Source organism: Ranitomeya variabilis, chromosome 2 (genome assembly GCF_051348905.1).
Source record: "Ranitomeya variabilis isolate aRanVar5 chromosome 2, aRanVar5.hap1, whole genome shotgun sequence".
In the NCBI taxonomy this organism is placed as follows: Eukaryota; Metazoa; Chordata; class Amphibia; order Anura; family Dendrobatidae; genus Ranitomeya; species Ranitomeya variabilis.
In genome coordinates this window covers 28,685,845-28,708,437 of record NC_135233.1, presented here as the reverse complement: position 1 = coordinate 28,708,437, position 22,593 = coordinate 28,685,845, and the positions used below count along the sequence as shown (strand labels likewise).

General features: G+C 44.9%; 1 protein-coding gene and 1 long non-coding RNA gene across 4 annotated transcripts in view; one reads left to right on the top strand and one right to left on the bottom strand.

Moving 5' to 3' along the window:
- Positions 1-22,593, top strand: part of SUSD4 (sushi domain containing 4) — a 157,099-nt gene that overhangs the window by 70,884 nt on the left and 63,622 nt on the right. The gene's annotated exons all lie outside the window — the stretch shown is intronic.
- On the bottom strand, positions 8,510-9,550 carry LOC143809048 (uncharacterized). The gene is made up of 3 exons (XR_013222044.1): positions 9,323-9,550; positions 8,739-8,857; positions 8,510-8,647 (listed from the first exon to the last, which is right to left on the bottom strand). It is a non-coding gene; the product is annotated as an uncharacterized LOC143809048 (long non-coding RNA).

Below are 22,593 nucleotides of genomic sequence, written 5' to 3'. Positions count from 1 at the left end.
AGAACTAAGTAATGTAATAGACAAGCCATTATTTCTTATTTCTAGGGACTCTATAGCGACGGGGTCTGTTCCGCAGGACTGGCGCATAGCAAATGTGGTGCCAATATTCAAAAAGGGCTCTAAAAGTGAACCTGGAAATTATAGGCCAGTAAGTCTAACCTCTACTGTTGGTAAAATATTTGAAGGGTTTCTGAGGGATGTTATTCTGGATTATCTCAATGAGAATAACTGTTTAACTCCATATCAGCATGGGTTTATGAGAAATCGCTCATGTCAAACCAATCTAATCAGTTTTTATGAAGAGATAAGCTATAGGCTGGACCACGGTGAGTCATTGGACGTGGTATATCTCGATTTTTCCAAAGCGTTTGATACCGTGCCGCACAAGAGGTTGGTACACAAAATGAGAATGCTTGGTCTGGGGGAAAATGCGTGTAAATGGGTTAGTAACTGGCTTAGTGATAGAAAGCAGAGGGTGGTTATAAATGGTATAGTCTCTAACTGGGTCACTGTGACCAGTGGGGTACCGCAGGGGTCGGTATTGGGACCTGTTCTCTTCAACATATTCATTAATGATCTGGTAGAAGGTTTACACAGTAAAATATTGATATTTGCAGATGATACAAAACTATGTAAAGCAGTTAATACAAGAGAAGATAGTATTCTGCTACAGATGGATCTGGATAAGTTGGAAACTTGGGCTGAAAGGTGGCAGATGAGGTTTAACAATGATAAATGTAAGGTTATACACATGGGAAGAAGGAATCAATATCACCATTACACACTGAACGGGAAACCACTGGGTAAATCTGACAGGGAGAAGGACTTGGGGATCCTAGTTAATGATAAACTTACCTGGAGCAGCCAGTGCCAGGCAGCAGCTGCCAAGGCAAACAGGATCATGGGGTGCATTAAAAGAGGTCTGGATACACATGATGAGAGCATTATACTGCCTCTGTACAAATCCCTAGTTAGACTGCACATGGAGTACTGTGTCCAGTTTTGGGCACCGGTGCTCAGGAAGGATATAATGGAACTAGAGAGAGTACAAAGGAGGGCAACAAAGTTAATAAAGGGGATGGGAGAACTACAATACCCAGATAGATTAGCGAAATTAGGATTATTTAGTCTAGAAAAAAGACGACTGAGGGGCGATCTAATAACCATGTATAAGTATGTAAGGGGACAATACAAATATCTCGCTGAGGATCTGTTTATACCAAGGAAGGTGACGGGCACAAGGGGGCATTCTTTGCGTCTGGAGGAGAGAAGGTTTTTCCACCAACATAGAAGAGGATTCTTTACTGTTAGGGCAGTGAGAATCTGGAATTGCTTGCCTGAGGAGGTGGTGATGGCGAACTCAGTCGAGGGGTTCAAGAGAGGCCTGGATGTCTTCCTGGAGCAGAACAATATTGTATCATACAATTATTAGGTTCTGTAGAAGGATGTAGATCTGGGGATTTATTATGATGGAATATAGGAATATAGGCTGAACTGGATGGACAAATGTCTTTTTTCGGCCTTACTAACTATGTTACTATGTTACAATGAATAGCCAGGCCTTTCTCCGGGAAGGAACAACCACGGGAAGGGCAGCATCCAATAAAGGAAGACCACCTGTGCCGAACATAGTATCCATCCACAAACAGCTTTTTTTTTTTTTTTTTTTTTTTTTTCCCCTCAGATGGGAAGTTCCACAGTCAGGTAACCAAAACTATAAGGAACTCATCTCCCAAAACAGCGTGCCACACACTTAGTGCCACCGCCATTCCCATCATCATTGGAAAACACACAAAAAATGTTTTAATTAACAACCAAAAACCACTTCAAGATACATTAACAAAATGTTTCCACTTTTTAGTCTTCCAAATTCCCTCTGCATCCACCTCCCCTCTCCTCCTCTGATCACACACAAAGCAAAAATACAATTTTCCCAAAATAATTTTTATACAGTTTTTAACCTCAATATCCTTCCTTTTAAACACATACACATTCCTCACATCCCACAAAACCTCTTTTATACATGCCATCATCAACCACAATACTCTCTCCTTCTCCCCACACATACCCAATCCAAACATAAAGAGCTCAAAAGACAACAGATTTACCTCACACAGCTCCTTACACAAACGACCCAGACCTGCAATCACACTTCTAGCATACTGACAATTCCAAAACAAATGCACCACACTCTCACTCCCACCACATCCACTCCTCGGACACCTCTCACTCCTCACTAAACCCCGATTTTTCAGAAACTCCCTCACTGGCAACACCCCATGCAATGACTGCCATACAATCTCACTCTGCCTATTTGTCATACCATTCACACGTACCTTCTTCCATACTTTCTGCACATCATCCCCTCTTACCATTTTAAAATCTGGCAAGAACAGCCTATGGGCTCGTCCTACAATAATGTCACATTCCATCTCTCTACACTCAATCATCTTATATACAGCTTTCTTCTTTTCTAACAATCTCACATCCACATCACACAGTTCATACTTCACTAGAAATTTGTAAACCCACACATACCACACAGGAACCTCAAAAGCCACTGGGCTCCTAAGATCTCTTTCACGCCATTTCAAACGAAACAAGAAATTTCCAAACAAAAACCTGCACATACACGCATACTTCCCATCCATCCTAATCACACCTAGTACAAACACCATAATATTCACGCCGAAAAAAACATTCAAATTTGGGAAACCCAGTCCCCCCTTATCCAAACTCTTCATAACAATCTCTCTCCTTGCACGCTCCATACATGAACCCCAAAAAAAGACAAACAAAACCCTATTTAATCTTCTAATACACATGTGGCTTGGTGGAAACACCATCGCAACATACAAAAAAATAGGTAACACAACACTCTTAATAACTAAAATTTTACCAAAAAACGTAAGATCCCTCAAACTCCAAAAATTAAACTTACGCTCCACTCTCTCTCTCACATCCACCCAGCTTTCCTCTCCATCCAATTTCTCTGAAAATTTCACACCCAAAACCTTTATCGATCCACTCACCACATTCACTCCAACATCATCGCTCAGACTCCTTCCCCCAAAATTCTTACACTCACTCTTCTCCCAATTCACTTTAAAAGCAGATGCTCCACAAAAAATAGAAACCAACAACTTCACACGCCGTACTGAACACTCTGAATCACACAGCACACACACATCATCCATATAGCCACTCATCTTCCATTCTCTCCCCCCACCCCCGGGTACTTGCACACCCCGAATCACCTTATCTTTTCTTAACAAACATAACAAAGGCTCAATTGCGCAAATAAAAACGATAGGGGACAAAGGACACCCCTGCCGAACACCCGAAAATACATTTACTCTCCTCCCCACATTTCCATTCAACAACACACAACTGTAAATATTCTTATACAAACTTCTCACTCTCTCAACAAACTCAGAAGGAAAACCCATCTTCACCAACACACTAAACAAAAAACCATGCGCCAATCTATCATACGCCTTCTCAAAATCCAAACTCAACACATACACCCCTTTCTTACGATTCATGCAGTCCCACAAACAATCTCTCAACATACACAAACTTCCATGTATTCGTCTTCCAGGTACCGCACAACATTGCTCCTCACCCACCACACTCCCAACCACGCCACGCATCCTGTTAGCCAAAAGTTTCGCATAAATCTTATAATCACAATTCAGCAATGTGATCGGCCTCCAATTTTTTAGATTTTTCAAATCACCTTTTTTTGGCAATAACACAACCACCCCTGCACGCATACCATTTGCCACCTCTGCGTTCGCCCACATATACTTACATACATCCACAAAATCCTTCCCAATCACATCCCACATCACACGATAAAATTCCACCGGTAGACCATCCTCCCCCGGTGTTTTATTCAGTGCCATACTGCACACCACCTTCCATACTTCTTCACCCGTCACCTCACCCATCAAACTTTCCCTTTCTATCCTATTCAAACTATTTTCCAAAACACTCAACACCTCACCCTCCAAACCTTCATCCCTCCATTTCACAGCATACAAATCATCATAAAACTTTGCCACTTCCTCACACAAGTCCGCGCCACTAACCTCATTTCCATCCATCCCATCCAAAACACTCATACTCTGTCTCTTCCCAAAAACTTTCTTAAAGAAAAACCGCGAACACTTCTCATTCTTCTCCAAATTCTCTAATTTGGCCCTATACACAATACTCCTCCCTCTTTCTAACAAAAAATCATTCACTTCTTTTTTCACTTTCACTAAATCTTCACTCACATCCATCCCTCCCGCCCTCAACTTATACAACAAACTCAATCTTGCATTTAAAAAAACAAACCTTTCTCTCTTTGCAGCCGCACACTTGTACCCGAGTTTTTTAAAAAAACTCTTGGTTTTCCATTTAACCCAATCCCACCATTCACACACATTTCTGAAAACACTCCTGCACCCACACCACTCTGCATAATGTCTTTCATATTCCTCTCTCACCCCCCCTCCTTCCAGCAAACTCACATTCAACTTCCACACACCTTTCCCAGCCACCTCATTAACATGCAAATCCAATTCACACTTCATACACACATGATCCGAAAAAAACACCCTCTCCTGTGCATAACTAACAGGAATCAGATTTTTTGAAACAAAACAATAGTCCAATCTAGACTCCACCCTCCCACTGTCAGAAAAAAATGTATTTAACAACGGAGTTATCTTGCATGCCCGCTGCATATCTTTTAAACCAAAATCACTCACCATATCCATTAACACTTTCCCTGATGCATCGACATTCACACTTCCCACATCACAGTTCATATCACCCACTATCACAACAGGCACTCTTCCTGGAATAAAAAACTTAATTTTTTCAAATAAAACTCTACGCTCCTGTTTATCCACAGGCGCATATACATTAATAACGCAAAAACGAACATTTCTAAACTCAAAATTAGCCAACACACACCTTCCAACCTCAATCACCATATAGTCACACAAACTCACATCATTTCCCTTCACCAAAAAACCCACACCATCATTTTTATTACAGGCACTCCCTGACCACACAGACGCACCATGAGGCCATTCACTCCCCTTCACACCATCCACAATCCCACACTCCTGCAGACAAAAAATTCCTGCATTCTGGGTTGCAAAAAAATCCAAAATGGCTGCCCGCCGCCACCTGCTTTTAAAGACCCTCACATTTTGTGATATGAGTACAAAACCCATCACATACACAAAAAAATACTAAAAAAAATAACCTACGAACATGACATTACTCAACTTACATGAAAAACAAACCAAAAGGAGAAAAAAAAAAAAAAAAAAAAAAAAAAAAATTTAAAGGCAAATGCTATATACAAAATCACCTAGCTACTGAAATAATAGCACATATCTACACAGCACCGCCACTGTCCTCCTCCACCATCTGCGCTGAGCAGCTTTCAGAGCCGCTGACCTCCATACACTCCTCCACACGCGCCTTCTTCTGCCCAGCCTTCCTCTGGGGCCCTCCACCTTCATCACAGATTTCCCCACCACCCTCCCTGGGACACTTTCGACCTCCAGGCTCCTCTTCTGAGGAAAAAACGCCAATGCTTTCTGGATCAGAATCAACAATCAATGACGCAGCCATCTCCTCCGCCCCAGAAGTGTCAAAATCCATCAAACCACCCAACTCCTCATCTTTGGTAACTGGGGCCTCCTTTTTTTTCTTTTTATTTTTAACCATAGCACGCTCTTCTTGCTTTGCAGCTCTCCAGAATAACTTGTCCTCCAGCTCCTCCTTCCTCCTTTCAGCCTCCTTGTCCTCCTGCCGTCTATCCCGCCGTCTCTCAACCATGGAGGGCGGAATTACCTCAGCGCTTTGCTGCGCAGATGCCTCGCTTTCCTCCCGCTTCCTCTCCTCCTCCCGTTTCTTAACCTCCTCCTCTCTCTTTTTTTCCTCCTCCTGCCTCCGCTCCTCCCTACGTTTCTTTTCTTCCTCCTCCCGCCTCTCCTCCTCTCTAGTTGGCCTCCTTGGCACACCATATGGACAGTCCTTATACAGGTGCCCTGTATTACCACACTGGTCACATTCACGTGGCATCGGACACTGAGCCGCTGTATGGCCTTCTTGCTTGCAGTTACGACAAACCATGCTCTTCTCACATGTGTTCTGTAAGTGCCCAAATTGAAAACACTTCCTGCAGTATAGAGGCTGCCCTGCATACGACAGAAAGCCCCTATGACCCGCCACTGAAAAGTTCGCCGGGGGATGGGTAAAGCCTCCCAAACAGCTTGGGTCTTTCCTCAGTTTCACACGAAACACATATTTACAATTAAAAATGCCCAAACAATTTCTCTGTTTCTCTCCACTTTTTACATATTCGCAGTACCGAGCCAGGAACTGCTCCAGCAGCCTTACTTCTGTGTAAGGATTGTACACGGTTACAGTCACTACTTTCTCCATGAGCCCAAACAAAGGCTCCACCCGCACTCCCCCCAGGCAGGGGTCACCATCATGGCTTCTTAACCACTCGAAGACAGTTAGACAGCAAGGCTCACTCACAAAGGTTACATCATATATACCTTGGTTGTGAAATTCATTCACACTGAAAATGTCAGTCCGATGAGCTCCAGCCTTTCCCTCCAGCAGGTCACGAACCACATATACCACGTTGTTTTTGGCACCATCCTCCACGACCAAACGAATCGTATTCTTGACAAACATCTTCAGTCTTCACTGCCGATACGAATATCGCAGACGAAAATTAGCAGCACGCTGCAAAGAAACACTCGCACCCTCTGACTGCGACACAAGATCGCAGCCAAAAGGCCGAGAGGCACTCCTACCCACAGACAGCTGTTTCGGGGTGTTTGCCCCTCATCAGTGTGGAGTAGGAAACTGGCTATTATGAGCAGTGCCTGGTGAAAGGCTATGAAGGAACAGATGAATGACCTCGGGGAGACCAAAACATCCAACACTGCGGAGACACCATCACGTGTTTCTCAACGCAGTGATCCAGAACACTGCCCCCATCCCCTATGGGAAATATGCAAACGCATGTAAAGTAAGCTGCGGAGACACCATCACGTGTTTCTGAACGCAAGCAATGAATAGCCAGGCCTTTCTCCGGGAAGGAACAACCACGGGAAGGGCAGCATCCAATAAAGGAGAATATCCAATAAAGGAAGACCACCTATGCCAAGCATGGTATCCATCCACAAACAGCTGTTTCGGGGTTTTTGCCCCTCATCAGTGTGGAGTAGGAAACTGGCTATTATGAGCAGTGCCTGGTTAAAGGCTATGAATAGTGTTGAGCATTCCGATACCGCAAGTATCGGGTATCGGCCGATACTTGCGGGTATCGGAATTCCGATACCGAGATCCGATACTTTTGTGGTATCGGGTATCGGTATCGAAACAACATTAATGTAAAAATGTGTAAAAGAGAGAATTAAAATAAAAAATATTGCTATACTCACCTCTCCGACGCAGCCTGGACCTCACCGAGGGAACCGGCAGCGTTGTTTGCTTAAAATTCGCGCGTTTACTTCCTTACGTGAAGTCCCGGCTTGTGATTGGTCGCGTGCCGCCCATGTGGCCGCGACGCGACCAATCACAGCAAGCCGTGACGTAATTTCAGGTCCTTCAGGATTTTAAAATTACGTTCTGGCTTATGATTGGTCGCGTCGCGGTCACATGGGCGACGCGACCAATCACAAGCCGGGACTTCACGTAAGGAAGTAAACGCGCGAATTTTAAGCAAACAACGCTGCCGGTTCCCTCGGTGAGGTCCAGGCTGCGTCGGAGAGGTGAGTATAGCAATATTTTTTATTTTAATTCTTTCTTTTACACATTAATATGGATCCCAGGGCCTGAAGGAGAGTTTCCTCTCCTTCAGACCCTGGGAACCATCAGGGATACCGTCCGATACTTGAGTCCCATTGACTTGTATCGGTATCGGATTAGATCCGATACTTTGCCGGTATCGGCCGATACTTTCCGATACCGATACTTTCAAGTATCGGACGGTATCGCTCAACACTAGCTATGAAGGAACACATGAATGACCTCGGGGAGACCAAAACATCCAACACTGCGGAGACACCATCACGTGTTTCTCAACGCAGTGATCCAGAACACTGCCCCCATCCCTTATGGGAAATATGCAAACGCATATAGTTATAGTGCCTCCATTTAGTTATAGTGTCCCCCTCTATGCCTACATATAATAATTGTGGCCTCATTTTGCCTCCTTATAGTAATTATGCCCCCATTGTGAATTTATAAAGTAATTGTGCCCCACTGTGCCCCAATATACTAATAATGCCCCCTCTGTGCCTCCACATAGTAATAGTGCCCCCTTCTTGACAGCCCTGCTTACTAGTCTAGGGTCCACAATAGGAAGCTGGAGGACTCAAAGTAAATTACATGACATGACTGGCTAACAAGCATGTAGAGTTTATTTGTGGGAATAAAATGGCAATTGACGGGGGCAACGCGTGCCTTTATCTTCCGGGCCCTCTTAGCTCTTGGGCCCCATAGCAGTCACATGACCATCTTTCTGATCATTGCTCTGTAGCCTCTCGGCCTACACAGTGCTCTTACACTGATTTTCCTATTACTGCTCCCTGCTGTCACATCGCCAGGCTCATATCTATGTAAAGGCGAGATTATAGAAGAGGGGCTTATAAATAATCATTCACAAAGGGGAACCAATCCAATTAAATTCTATTTCGGCGCATTACCTGCGTGACCGGGCCGAGGATCACATCTGAGAACGGAATGAACTTTCTGCAGATTATATTATCATGTTATCCACGCACTGCAGCAGCAAATGGTCCCTCAGTCACCGCCAAGGAAAAGCCTGTAAATATCAGCAAAATCACAGAAATCTGTAAAGAGCTTATGTGCAAGAATATAGAGATGATGTCTACAGTAGATAGACAGATAGATAATAGATAGAGGAATAACTCTACATCTATCCACAACGTGACTTGTATCTTGCATTTTTTTCACCAGTTTTCCCATCTGCAGGTTCCATCTCTAATTTTCAGTTGTCTCTGAGCTTTTAGGTGAAGACTAGTTACTATAATGTCTCCAATACACAGCACACACAGACATGAGGGGTTCCTGCTCTCCTGTCTCTGTCTACCACATGTTTAAAAGTTGCAGCAGCATGGATGACATTAAACAACTGTACTAAGCAGTGTAGTGGTGAATCCATCACTGTGGAGAGCTAAAACACTTACTGATGCATAGAAGACAAAGCACAGTATTACTGAGCAGAATAACTGTTAATCCAAAACTGAGGATGAGAATAAACACTTACTAGAAAACAGCAGCAGGATGTGGTTCTCTCTCTCAGCCATGAAAGATGTTATAGAGAATTAGTGAGCAGTGCAGATGTGAATTCAGCTCCGAGATAGCAATAAACACTTGCTAGAAAACAGCAGCCGGATCTGACTCTCTGCTTCTGTCACTTATGGAAGATATTATAAAGCATTAGTGAGCAGTGCAGACGTGAATTCAGCTCTGGGATAAGAATAAACACTTACTAGAAAACTGCAAGTTCTGACTTTCTTCTTCTCTCACCAATGAAAGACATTATAAAGCAGTAGTGTATGGACATGGGGGGTCAGCGGGTGGCCTTGTCCACTAGCAGAAACCTCATTGACCAGGGATCATCCCACCAAATGACCGTTCTCCTTTCACCATGGGTGTAATACTACTCAGACAACACAGAGTAAGGGTAAAATAGTGTGGCAATACTTTATTGAACCACAAAACAGGCAAATACATAGAATAAGACCAGCTGTTACTTCAGAGCTTCCAGGGCCGACTACCCCACCTGTTGTATGCACACAGAGGAGTTAACAACAAGCTTAGGAAGATGACAGTTCATTGGGCTACAAGGCCAGGTGACCGGAGGGTCATAACCTGGCTTCTCCGAACATCTACATGGAGTCAGGTGACCATTGGGTCTCATCCCTGACATTCACAAATGTATCCATGGGACTTAGGTGACATGTGGGTTCAAATCCTGACTAACCCAAACGTATCCAAGGTTCAGCAATGGTCAATGGAGCAGATCTTTATTCTTTCAGCCGGGGCCATAGCCCCCAAAGCTGGCATCCTTTAAAATGACAAAACTGTGTCCCTCGTGATGGAACCATGATGTCTTGGCTGCTGTCCTGTAGATAGTGTCTGGTTCTTTGGATGTTTCGATATCTGGGTGTATATCTGTATATGGAAGTATCTGTTACAGAGGTGCATATATCCTTACAGTTAACAACTGTCCTTTAAGCCAGCATACAGAGTTAAAGGGGAAATGGTGACTAGATCAACTTGCATTGTTTAATTATTTAATCTGTTTGCATAGTTTTTACTTCTCTGTTTTGCAAGTCAACAAGCTAGTTGGCCTGGACAATGTGTAATCAACACATGCGCAAACATCATTGTTCAATTTTCCTGCGTCTCTAGTCATCCAGGATAACAGAACAATATGTTACATCAAAGGTCAACTGACATGTCAATATTATACAAACAAAAGTCTGTGTTTTCTTGACCAAACAGAAAGAAACACATACATTCAAAAGTCAAGATATAAATAACAGTCAATGACTCCTGGCTTACTGAAAATAGACGTCTGGTTAATTAAGATAAAATACTGTGTTGTCACAGGTAATGAGCAGTGCAGATGTGAATTCAGCAATGGGATAAGAATTAGCTCTTACTAGGAAGCAGGAGCGAACTCTCCTCTCACTCATGGAAGACATTATGAAGCAGTACTGATCAGTGCAGATTCAGGTCTTAGATGAGATTAAACACTTACTAGAAAGCAGCAGCATGATCTGACTCTCTACTTCTCTCACTCCGATCTTTCTTTTTTTTTCCATGGACTTCAAATGGCAGCTATAAACAAAGTAGTCAGTTGTGGATGGCACAAGGAAAAATAGCCAGGTGAAGCATTAAGTGCCACAAAAAACAGACTGAAGCCATAGGGCGCGGACACAACCAATTACTCCATTTTCATCCAAAGATCCTCGTTTTATTACTATGCAGTCGACTGGTAATAATTAATACAGACGACAGACTCTGAAGGAGGTCAACTGTGTGATATCCATTTTTTTATCCCTTTCTTCAAAACGCTTTATGAATCCTTCTGCCATGCCGTCGAGTCTCAACTTGGAGATTACCCATTGTATCCAGACATTGAGACCGCGGGGACTGCGGATACATCCGACTCTTAGCACAATGAGATTCACGCTGTTGTGTCTCGGAATTAGCGAAAGTCGTTTTCATCCGTCCAGTCATCCGATAGAGGGATTATCATCATCGGAATGCTGTAATTAGCATGTAAATTATCCGCGGACTCTAATCACTGTCTGCTAATCTGAGGATTCAATACCGCGCACAAGCTTTAATTCATCTTGTGACGCTGGAACAATGCGGTGAATCAACAGGTTAAATTAACAAGTGGGGGGGGCGGCCAATTTTCTTTGCCGTTAACCCCTTCCTCCCTGATGCGATACCGCAAATTGGCAAATTTCATGTTATGATGGAAGGGTTTTCGAAGATGTGCACCACCGATCCGTTAATTGTCGACAGGTCAACAGGACTTCTGGAAACTGCTGAGTACAGCAGCTATTGATATGTTCATTGTCTGTAGACAACGCGACACCCTTGCCGATCGGTTGTTCCCGGTGTCGGCCGGAACTGCTCAGTTGTGGAGCTGCACAGCGCACCTCCGTCAACTGTATAGTGGCCACGGCCGGGTACTGCACATCCGCCAACTATTCAAATCAACAGGGGGTGGATGTGCAGTACGCGGCAATCATTCCATCCACAGAGCTGTGCTGCGCAGCTCTACAACGGAGAAGTTCTGGCCGATGCCGACAACGGGAAGATCTGATCGGGGATGTTGAATGTGGCACCCCCACCGATCAGACCTATCCTAAGGATACGCCAGTCCCAGACAAACTCTATAATTTAAAGGGATTTTCTACTTTAAGGAAAGTGGGCCCAAAATGTTCTGATATACCTAAAATAACAAACAGACAGGTACTAATCCTCCCCAGGTCCAGCCCTGACTCACCACTGCTGTCCGAGCTTTGGTTGCAGCAGTGATGCGTTCCGTCATTGTGACGTCACTGCTGTAGACCAGACACTGTACAGCGGCAGTGACTCAGGATTGGACCTGGGAAGGGTGAGAACTAGTGATGAGGGAATATACTCGTTGCTCGGGTGGTCCTCCGAGTATTTGTTTGTGTTCGGAGATTTAGTTTTCATCGCCTCAGCTGAATGATTTACAGCTACTATCCAGGCTGAGTACATGTGGGGGTTGCCTGGTTGCTAGGGAATCCCCCTATGTAATCAAGCTGGCTAGTAGCTGTAAATCATTCAGCTGGCGCGATGAAAACTTAATCTCCGAACAGCGAACACTACCAAATACTCGGAGACCACCCGAGCAACAAGTATATTCGCTCATCACTAGTGAGAACCTGCCTTGTTGTTATTTTCGGGAATATAAGAGCATTTTGTGTTCACTTTCCCTAAAGTGGAAAACTCCTTTAAAAATGTTAATATATTAACACTATATTATAATGTATTTTTAATAAATAATAATATTTTATTATGTTTAGTTAATATACTGTACGTAGTTCTAAAAATCAAATGCAAAGCAAAAACTAAACTAAAATGTTTGTTGGATGATATTCGTCATCCCTTTGTGCCCACAGATTGACACCAATTTATTTTTTGAATTATTAGTTTTGCCCCGTGAATAAGGCAGCAGATTTAGCGGAAAATCCTACGAGATTCTCGTTTACTCAGTTGTAAGAAAACCGTGAAATAATTTCATGTGCAAATTGAAGTCACGGTGGAAAAGTCTCCAGGCCCGGAGGAAAAGTTATCAGTTCCCTCCACACTATAACCAAGAAATGACATTTTTTTTAGAATTCCTTCCTGGACTCCTATATAAGATTGTGTCCTGAAGTTTAGGAAAACTGAAAAATAATAGTTGATGGATTATAAAGGTGTAATTCGATTTTGTTTTTAGCTTCTCTTATTTCTATTTAGATGTGTGAAAAAGTAAATATGGAGTGAAAGAACCAATCATCTCAAAATGAAATTAATGTTAAAAAATAAATTATAAAATAACAACACAAAAAAAACCAGAATAAACATAGGACCCTGCTGTGCTGGATATTATAATGCAAAGATTTGAACCAAAAAGTCTCCTGTATCTGTATCTCTAGGTGTCAGTCAGTGCCCAAAAATTACATGTACAGCATTGGGCAAGCGTTTTAGGCAGGAGGGGAAAATGCTGCAAAGTAAGAATCTTCCATAAAATAGCAGTGATGATATTTTATTTTTATCCATTAACAGTAAGAAGAGAAATGTAAATCTCATCAGTATCTGGTGACCGGCCGTCACCTCCATCATCAGTATCTGGTTACCGCCCGTCACCTCCATCATCAGTATCTGGTGACCATCCGTCACCTCCATCATCAGTATCTGGTTACCGCCTGTCGCCTCCATCATCAGTATCTGGTGACCGGCCGTCACTTCCATCATCAGTATCTGGTGACCGGCCGTCACTTCCATCATCAGTATCTGGTGACCGGCCGTCACCTCCTTCATCAGTATATGGTGACCGGCCGTCACTTCCATCATCAGTATCTGGTGACCATCCGTCACTTCCATCATCAGTATCTGGTGACCGGCCGTCACCTCCTTCATCAGTATATGGTGACCGCCCGTCGCCTCCATCATCAATATCTGGTGACCGGCCGTTGCCTCCATCATCAGTATCTGGTGACCGCCCGTCAACTCCATCATCAGTATCTCGTGACCGCCCGTCGACTCCATCATCAGTATCTGGTGACTATCTGTCACCTCTATCATCAGTATCTGTGACCGGCCGTTGCCTCCATCATCAGTATCTGGTGGCCATCTGTCATCTCTATCATATCATATCTTAGCACAAAAAGTCCGCCAAAACCTGGACACAAACTGGGATCCTCTATCAGACACAATATTTTCAGGAATGCCGTGCAAGCGAACCACATTCTGAAAAAATAGAGGAACCAAATCGGAGGAAGAAGGCAACTTAGGCAAGGGCACCAAATGGACCATCTTGGAAAAACGATCACACACCACCCAGATGACAGACATTTTCTGAGATACTGGAAGATCCGAAATAAAATCCATGGAAATGTGTGTCCAAGGCCTTTTCGGAACAGGCAAAGGCAAAAGCAAACCGCTGGCACGAGAACAGCAAGGCTTAGCCCGAGCACAAATCCCACAAGACTGCACAAAAGAACGCACATCCCGTGACAAGGAAGGCCACCAGAAGGACCTAGCCACCAAATCTCTGGTACCAAAAATCCCAGGATGACCCGCCAACACCGAAGAATGAACCTCGGAAATAACTCTGCTGGTCCATCTATCCGGGACAAACAGTCTCTCTGGTGGACAACGGTCAGGTCTATCCGCCTGAAATTTCTGCAGCACTCATCGCAAATCTGGGGAAATGGCAGACAAAATCACTCCCTCTCTGAGAATACCAGCCGGCTCAGAAACTCCCGGAGAGTCAGGCACAAAACTCCTAGAAAGTGCATCAGCTTTCACGTTCTTCGGACCAGGCAGGTATGAGACCACGAAGTTGAAACGGGAGAAAAACAACGACCAACGAGCCTGTCTAGGATTCAGGCGCTTGGCAGATTCAAGGTAAATCAGATTTTTGTGATCAGTCAAGACCACCACACGATGTTTAGCTCCTTCGAGCCAATGTCGCCACTCCTCAAATGCCCACTTCATAGCCAACAACTCCCGATTACCAACATCATAATTCCGCTCGGCAGGCGAAAACTTTCTTGAAAAGAAAGCACATGGCTTCATCACAGAGCCATCAGAGCTTCTCTGCGACAAAACAGCCCCTGCTCCAATCTCAGAAGCATCAACCTCGACCTGGAAGGGGAGAGAGACATCTGGCTGACATAAGACTGGAGCTGAAGAAAACCGGTTTTTCAGCTCCCGAAAGGCCTCCACGGCCGCAGGAAACCAATTAGTCACATCAGAACCCTTCTTGGTCAAATCCGTCAAAGGTTTAACCACGCTAGAAAAATTAGCGATGAAACGACGGTAAAAATTAGCAAACCCCAAGAACTTCTGAAGACTCTTAACAGACGTGGGCTGAGTCCAGTCATGAATAGCCTGGACCTTGACTGGGTCCATCTCCACAGTAGAAGGAGAAAAAATAAAACCCAAAAGGAGACCTTCTGTACTCCGAAGAGGCATTTTGAGCCCTTCACAAATAAAGCATTAGCACGCAGGACCTGAAACACCATCCTGACCTGCTTCACATGGGACTCCCAATCATCAGAAAAGACCAAAATGTCATCCAAGTAAACAATCATAAATTTATCCAGATATTCTCGGAAGATGTCATGCATGAAGGACTGAAACACAGAAGGAGCATTAGAGAGTCCAAAAGGCATCACCAAGTACTCAAAATGGCCTTCGGGCGTATTAAATGCTGTTTTCCATTCATCTCCCTGCTTAATGCGCACAAGGTTATACGCACCACGGAGATCTATCTTGGTGAACCAACTGGCACCCTTAATCCGAGCAAACAAATCAGACAATAGTGGCAAAGGATACTGAAATTTGACTGTAATTTTATCCAGAAGACGATAATCTATACAAGGTCTCAAAGAACCGTCCTTCTTGGCCACAAAAAAAAAATCCTGCACCAAGAGGGGAAGAGGATGGGCGAATATGTCCCTTCTCCAAAGACTCCTTTGTATAACTCCGCATCGCGGCATGCTCTGGTATAGACAAATTAAAAAGTCGTCCCCTAGGGAATTTACTACCAGGAATTAAATTTATAGCACAGTCACAATCCCTATGAGGGGGCAGGGCACTGGACCTGGGCTCATCAAATACATCCTGGTAGTCAGACAAAAACTCAGGGACCTCAGAAGGAGTGGAAGAAGCAATAGACACCAACGGAGAATCGCCATGAATTCCCTGACAACCCCAACTTGAAACAGACATAGCTTTCCAATCCAGAACTGGATTATGGGCCTGCAGCCATGGCAGACCCAAAACGACAACATCATGCAAATTATGCAGAACGAGAAAGCGAATCACCTCCTGATGTACGGGAGTCATGCACATGGTCATTTGCGTCCAATACTGAGGCTTATTCTCAGCCAATGGCGTAGCATCAATTCCCCTCAGAGGAATAGGAAATTCCAAAGGCTCCAGGACAAAACCACAGCGCCTGGCAAACGACAAATCCATCAGATTCAGGGCAGCACCCGAATCCACAAAAGCCATAACCGGGTAGGACGACAAAGAACAAATCAAAGTGACAGACAAAATAAATTTAGGCTGTATAGTACCAATGGTGACAGGTTTAGCGATTTTTTTTTAAGCGTTTAGAGCATGCTGAGATAACATGAGTAGAATCACCACAGTAGAAGCACAACCCATTTTGACGTCTATGACTTTGTCGCTCAATTCTGGTCAGAGTTCGGTCACATTGCATAGACTCAGGTCTCTGTCCAGAAAATACCGCCAAAGGATGAGCAGATTTGCGCTCCCGCAAACGCCGATCAACCTGAATGGCTAAAGCCATTGAATCACTCAGACTTGTAGGGGTGGGAAACCCCACCATAACATTCTTAACGGCCTCAGAAAGACCTTCTCTGAAATTTGCAGCCAGGGCACACTCATTCCACTGAGTAAGCACCGACCATTTCCGAAATTTTTGACAATACACCTCTGTTTCATCCTGACCTTGAGAGATAGCCAGCAACGCTTTTTCTGCCTGATTCTCAAGATTAGGCTCCTCATAAAGCAGTCCAAGAGCCAGAAAAAATGCATCTACATTAAGCAAAGCAGGATCTCCTGGCGCCAGAGAGAAAGCCCAATCTTGAGGGTCGCCATGCAGCAAGGAGATAACAATTTTAACTTGCTGAGCGGAATCACCAGAGGAACGAGGTCTCAGAGATAGAAATAACTTACAATTCTTCTTAAAATTTTGAAACCTAGATCTATCTCCAGAAAACAACTCAGGAATGGGGTATCTTCGGTTCTGACACAAGGCTACGAATAACAAAATCCTGAATACTTTGCACCCGTGCAGTAAGATGATCCACACTAGAAGTCAGAGTCTGAACATTCATGTCTGCAGCTGAGCTAAAAACCACCCAGAGTTCAAGGGGATGAAAGAAGCTAAACAGACTGCAGCAAAGGAAAAGCGGGAGGAAAAAGAAAAAAAAAAATGTACTCAGGTCTTCTTTTTATCCCACTTCTGCGATGCATTAAACACTTTTTGGCCTGCTATACTGTTATGATCCTTAGTGGTTGAGGATCACAAATTACTCCAGCTAAGTAACCAACATAGGACAAGCTCTAGGGAGGTGGCAAACTGGACTGACCGCAAATCTGAACCTATCCAAACACACTAGAAGTGGCCGGTGAACGTGCCTAAAAATCCTAGACATCACGAGCCAGCCTGAGGAACTAACTACCCCTAGAGAGAAAGAAAGACCTCTCTTGCCTCCAGTGAAATAATCCCCAAAGATATAGAAGCCCCCAACAGATAATAACGGTGAGGTAAGAGGAAGGCACATACACAGGGGTGAAAGCAGATTCAGCAAATGAGGCCCACTAATACTAAATAGCAGAAAATAGAAAAGGGAATCTATGCGGTCAGTAAAAAACCCTTACAAAATATCCACTCTGAGATTTCAAGAACCCCCACACCAACTAACGGTGTGGGGGGAGAAACTCAGTCCCCTAGAGCAACCAGCAAGCGAGGAAATCACATTTTAGCGAGCTGGACTAAAAACATAATGAACACTGATAATCAAAAAATGATCAAACAAAAACTTAGCTTGTCTTGGAGAGACTGAGAGCAAGGTAGCCACAAGGAATCTGAAGAGCACTGAATACATTGATAGCAGGCAAAGAACTGAGTCTCCAGGTGAGCTAAATAGGAAACCAACCAAGGATAACGAACCAGCTGATGCAGCCAACCTGCAGAAAGACAACACTACACAGTACCGCTTGTGACCACTAGAGGGAGCCCAAAAATAGAATTCACAACACATCAGTATCTGGTGACTATCTGTCACCTCTATCATCAGTATCTGTGACCGGCCGTTGCCTCCATCATCAGTATCTGGTGACCATCTGTCACCTCTATCATCAGTATCTGGTGACCATCTGTCACCTCTATCATAAGTATCTGGTGACCATCTGTCACCTCTATCATCAGTATCTGGTAACCGGCCGTTGCCTCCATCATCAGTATCTGGTGACCATCTGTCACCTCTATCATCAGTATCTGGTAACCGGCCGTTGCCTCCATCATCAGTATCTGGTGACCATCTGTCACCTCCATCATCAGTATCTGGTGACCGCCAGTCGCCTCCATCATCAGTACCTGGTGACCGGCCATCGCCTCCATCGTCAGTATCTGGTGACCTCCCGTTCCCGTTGCCTCCATTATCAGTATCTGGTGACCTCCTGTTGCCTCCATCATCAGTATCTGGTGACCTCCCATTGCCTCCATCACTGCTTCTCAGTCACTTGTACATAGTTTATCAAGGATCTCGGCAGGAGATTGTTCCAAACATCTTGAAGACCTGACCCCAGATCTTCTGTGTATGAGGCTTGTGCTGATCCTTCCGTCTCTTCATGTGACCCCAGACAGGCTGGATGATGTGATATCAGGACTCTGTTGGGCTGATCATCACCCCCAGGACGCCTTGTTCTTAACTACATTGGCTGGATGTTGGGAGTCGTCTGGCTGCAGAATAAATTTGGAGCCGATCTTGATGGCATTACGGTATTAGATAATTCTGCAGAAGTTGATGCCACACGATATCGATCTCAATGACTGGCTGGTTACAGTGGTGATGTCACCTCTGTAGCGAATCAAAGCTCTCAGTGTCTAGAGCGGTGACGCGCGCTGTGGATGTGACGTCACCGCTTTAGTCACAACACCAGGACCACAGCAGCAGAGGGAAACTGGACCTAAGGAGCGGACATCCTCTTTAATGTATCAATTGGGTGTCTTTATGGCACAGTGTCAGACATACTTGCAAAGTCCAAAAACACTATATCCGATCTTCAAAGATATTTCTCTGAAATGCCACAGCGTCTCCAATTCAAACACACACGGCTGCAATAACAGAGCCAGTGTCGGAATCATGCCAGCATTAATCTCCAGTCAGGATCCCTTTAAAAGACTTCACTTTTGAGTATAATTCAGGGTCTTGGGTTTGTATGTTTTTTACAATTTTTTTCTGCTCCTTAGACCAGAATATCAGACTGCAATAAAATGAGTTTCCTCTACCGCATCCGAATGGGGGTAAGATAGGAAACCCTGGAGCTTGGCATACTACCTTGGTGTGATTTCACTGGAAAACTTTTGTCTGTCATTATACCGATAATAGGGGTCTCTGGGTGTCACTACTGTGAGTGTGGCTGGAGCTGGAAATGGCTCTCGACCCTATCTCAGTGCTGGGTGTAGCTCGAGACCCTCTATCAGAGCTGGATATGGCTCTCGACCTTCTCTCAGTGCTGGGTGTAGCTCGCAACCCTCTCTCAGAACTAGATGTGACTTTCGACCCTCTCAGTGCTGGATGTCGCTGGTGAGCCTCTCTCAAAGCTGGATGTGGCCCGTGATACTCTCTTAGAGATGGATGTGACCCTCGACCCTCTCTCAGAGCTGGATGTGGCTCTTGACCCACTCTCAGAGCTGAATGTGGCTCTTGACCCTCTCTCCGTGCTGGATGTGGCTCGTGACCCTCTCTCAGAGATGGATGTGACTCTCCACCTTCTCTCAGGGCTGGATGTGACTCTCGACCTTCTCTCAGAGCTGGATGTTGCTCTCAGCCCTCTCTGAGAGCTGGATGTGGCTCTTGACCTTCTCTCAGTGTTGGATGTCGCTAGCGACCCTCTCTCAGAGTTGGATGTTGCTCTCAGCCCTCTCTCAAAGCTGGATGTTGCTCTCGGCCCTCTCTCAGAGCTGGATGTTGCTCTTGACCCTCTCAGTGCTGGATGTCGCTAGCGACACTCTCTCAGAGATGGATGTGAATCTCGACCATCTCTCAGAGCTGGATGTTGCTCTTGGCCCTCTCTCAGCTGGATGTGGCTCTTGACCCTCTCTCGGTGCTGGATGACGCTAGCGACCCTCTGTCACAGATGGATGTGACTCGACTTTCTCTTAGGGCTGGACGAGACTCTTGACCCTCTCTCGGTGCTGGATGTGGCTCACAACCCTCTCTCAGAGCTGGATGTGGCTCACGACCCTCTCTCAGAGCTGGATGTGGCCCTCGATCCTTTCTCAGAGCTGGATGTGGCTCGCGACCCTAACTCAGAGCTGGATGTGGCTCACGATACTCTCTCAGAGCTGGATGTGGCTCTTGGCCCTCACTCAGTGCTGGATGTGGCTCGCGACCCTCTCTCAGAGCTGGATGTGGCTCTCGACCCTCTCGGAGCTGGATGTGGCTCTCAACCCTCTCTCAGTGGTGGATGTATCTCTCTATCCTTTCTCAGAGCTGGATGTGGCTCTCTACCTTATCTCAGAGCTGGATATGGCTCAAAACCCTCTGTTAGATCTAGATGTGGTTTGCGACCTTCTCAGTGCTGGATGTGGCTCGCGACCCTCTCTCAGTGCTGGATGTGGCTCACAACCCTCTTTCAGAGCTAGATGTGGCTCTCGACACTCTCTCAGTGCTGGATGTGGCTCTCAACCCTTTTTCAGAGGTAGATGTGGCTCTCGACCCTCTCTCAGAGATGGATGTGGCTCTTGACCCTCTCTCAGTGTTGGATGTGGCTCGCGACCATCTCTCAGAGCTGGATGTTGCTCTCGGCCCTCTCTCAGTGCTAAATGTGGCTCTCGACTCTGTCTGAGAGCTGGATGTGGCTCACAACTTTCAGTGTTGGATGTGGCTCGCAGCCGTCTTTCAGAGCTGGATGTGGCTGTAGACCCTCTCTTAGTGCTGGATGTGGCTCTAGACTCTCTCTCAGAGATGGATGTGACTCGCGACCGTCTCTCAGTGCTAGATGTGGCTCTTGACCCTCTCTGTGTTGGATGTGGCTCTAGACCCTCTTTCATAGCTGGATGTGACTCGCGACCCTCTCTCAGTGCTGGATGTGGCTCAATACCCTCTCAGTGCTGGATGTGGCTCTAGACCCTCTCTCATAGCTGGATGTGACTCGCGACCCTCTCTCAGTGCTGGATGTGACTCGCGACCCTCTCTCAGTGCTGGATGTGGCTCTAGACCCTCTCTCATAGCTGGATGTGACTCGCGACCCTCTCTCAGAGCTGGATGTGGCTCTAGACCCTCTCTCAGCAGAGCTGGATGTGGCTCTTGAGGTCAGAAAGGTTGGGGAACTCTTCTCTACCATATAGCAGACTTCAGTCCGCAGGTCTGTAGCGATCGGCTTTGTATGGAAAGCTGCATTAAGGAAGGATATTGACAAGGAAATTTAGTTGCATTTCGCTACCTTTTCCCAGTGCAGCAGAGAACTCTGCGCTGCTCATTAGCTGATGATCGACTGTGCACATTAATGGGCGACCTGAAAGTGAATTATTGTAAAGGTGATTTAGCGCAGAAAGTTCCAGGATCATTGAAAACTATAGAACGCAGCAGAAACTAACTTAATAGTAAAAGTGCATTTATTGCTAGGATAACTCCCTAAAAACACTGCGAGAAAAGATTCCACCATAAACAATAGTGCCAGCAGAGTGCCTCCAAAAACGGTTATTAGAAGTGTGTCTCTTTAACCCCTTCACGACGGGGTCAATTTCCATCTTTGCATCTTCGTATTTTCCTTCCCTCATCATTTGTGTGATTAATTGTACTTTTGAATGACACTATTCATTTTACCACGTACTGTGCTGGAAAATGGGAAAAAATCACAAGTGGGGAGAAAATTGTGAAAAAAAACCCACAATTCTGACATTGTTTTTTGGAATAGTTTTTATGAGGCACGTTTTGTGGTAAAAAAAAAAAAGAAAAAAAAAAAAAGGACCTACAATATGATTCTGGCGATACCAAACAAGTCCATTTTTTTATTATTTTAGTGGTGAAAATAAAATCAGAAATTTGCAAAAAAATAGTTTTGTGTCGGCTTTTTATGAGACCCTGTCATGGGTTCCTTCTCCGGTATCACACAATCAACAGAGCAAGAGAATAGTGAACAATTCCAAGACCTTTATTTAGGCAAAACACGAAAGGTCTATATATATACGATCCATCACACAAAGGATTAAATATTCCAGAACGCGAATACAGTTCAGTTACAGAATAAAAGTCCAACAATCCAGCACACAGGATAACAGTCCATATTCCCTTCTTTCTCTCTCTGAAGTGCTGTCTTCACCTCATGGGTCCACACAGGATCTGAAACCCCCTAGCTCCTGTCCTCCCCTTATGTCCAGGAGTAGTCAAACAGGTTGGGGTGGTTTTCAGGCCTTCCCCACCTGCCAAAGGTGCCTGGTGGGTTAAGGCACTACAGGGGTCATTGTTTCAACAAGCTAGTTCAATATGGCATTAGCATATTAGCAAA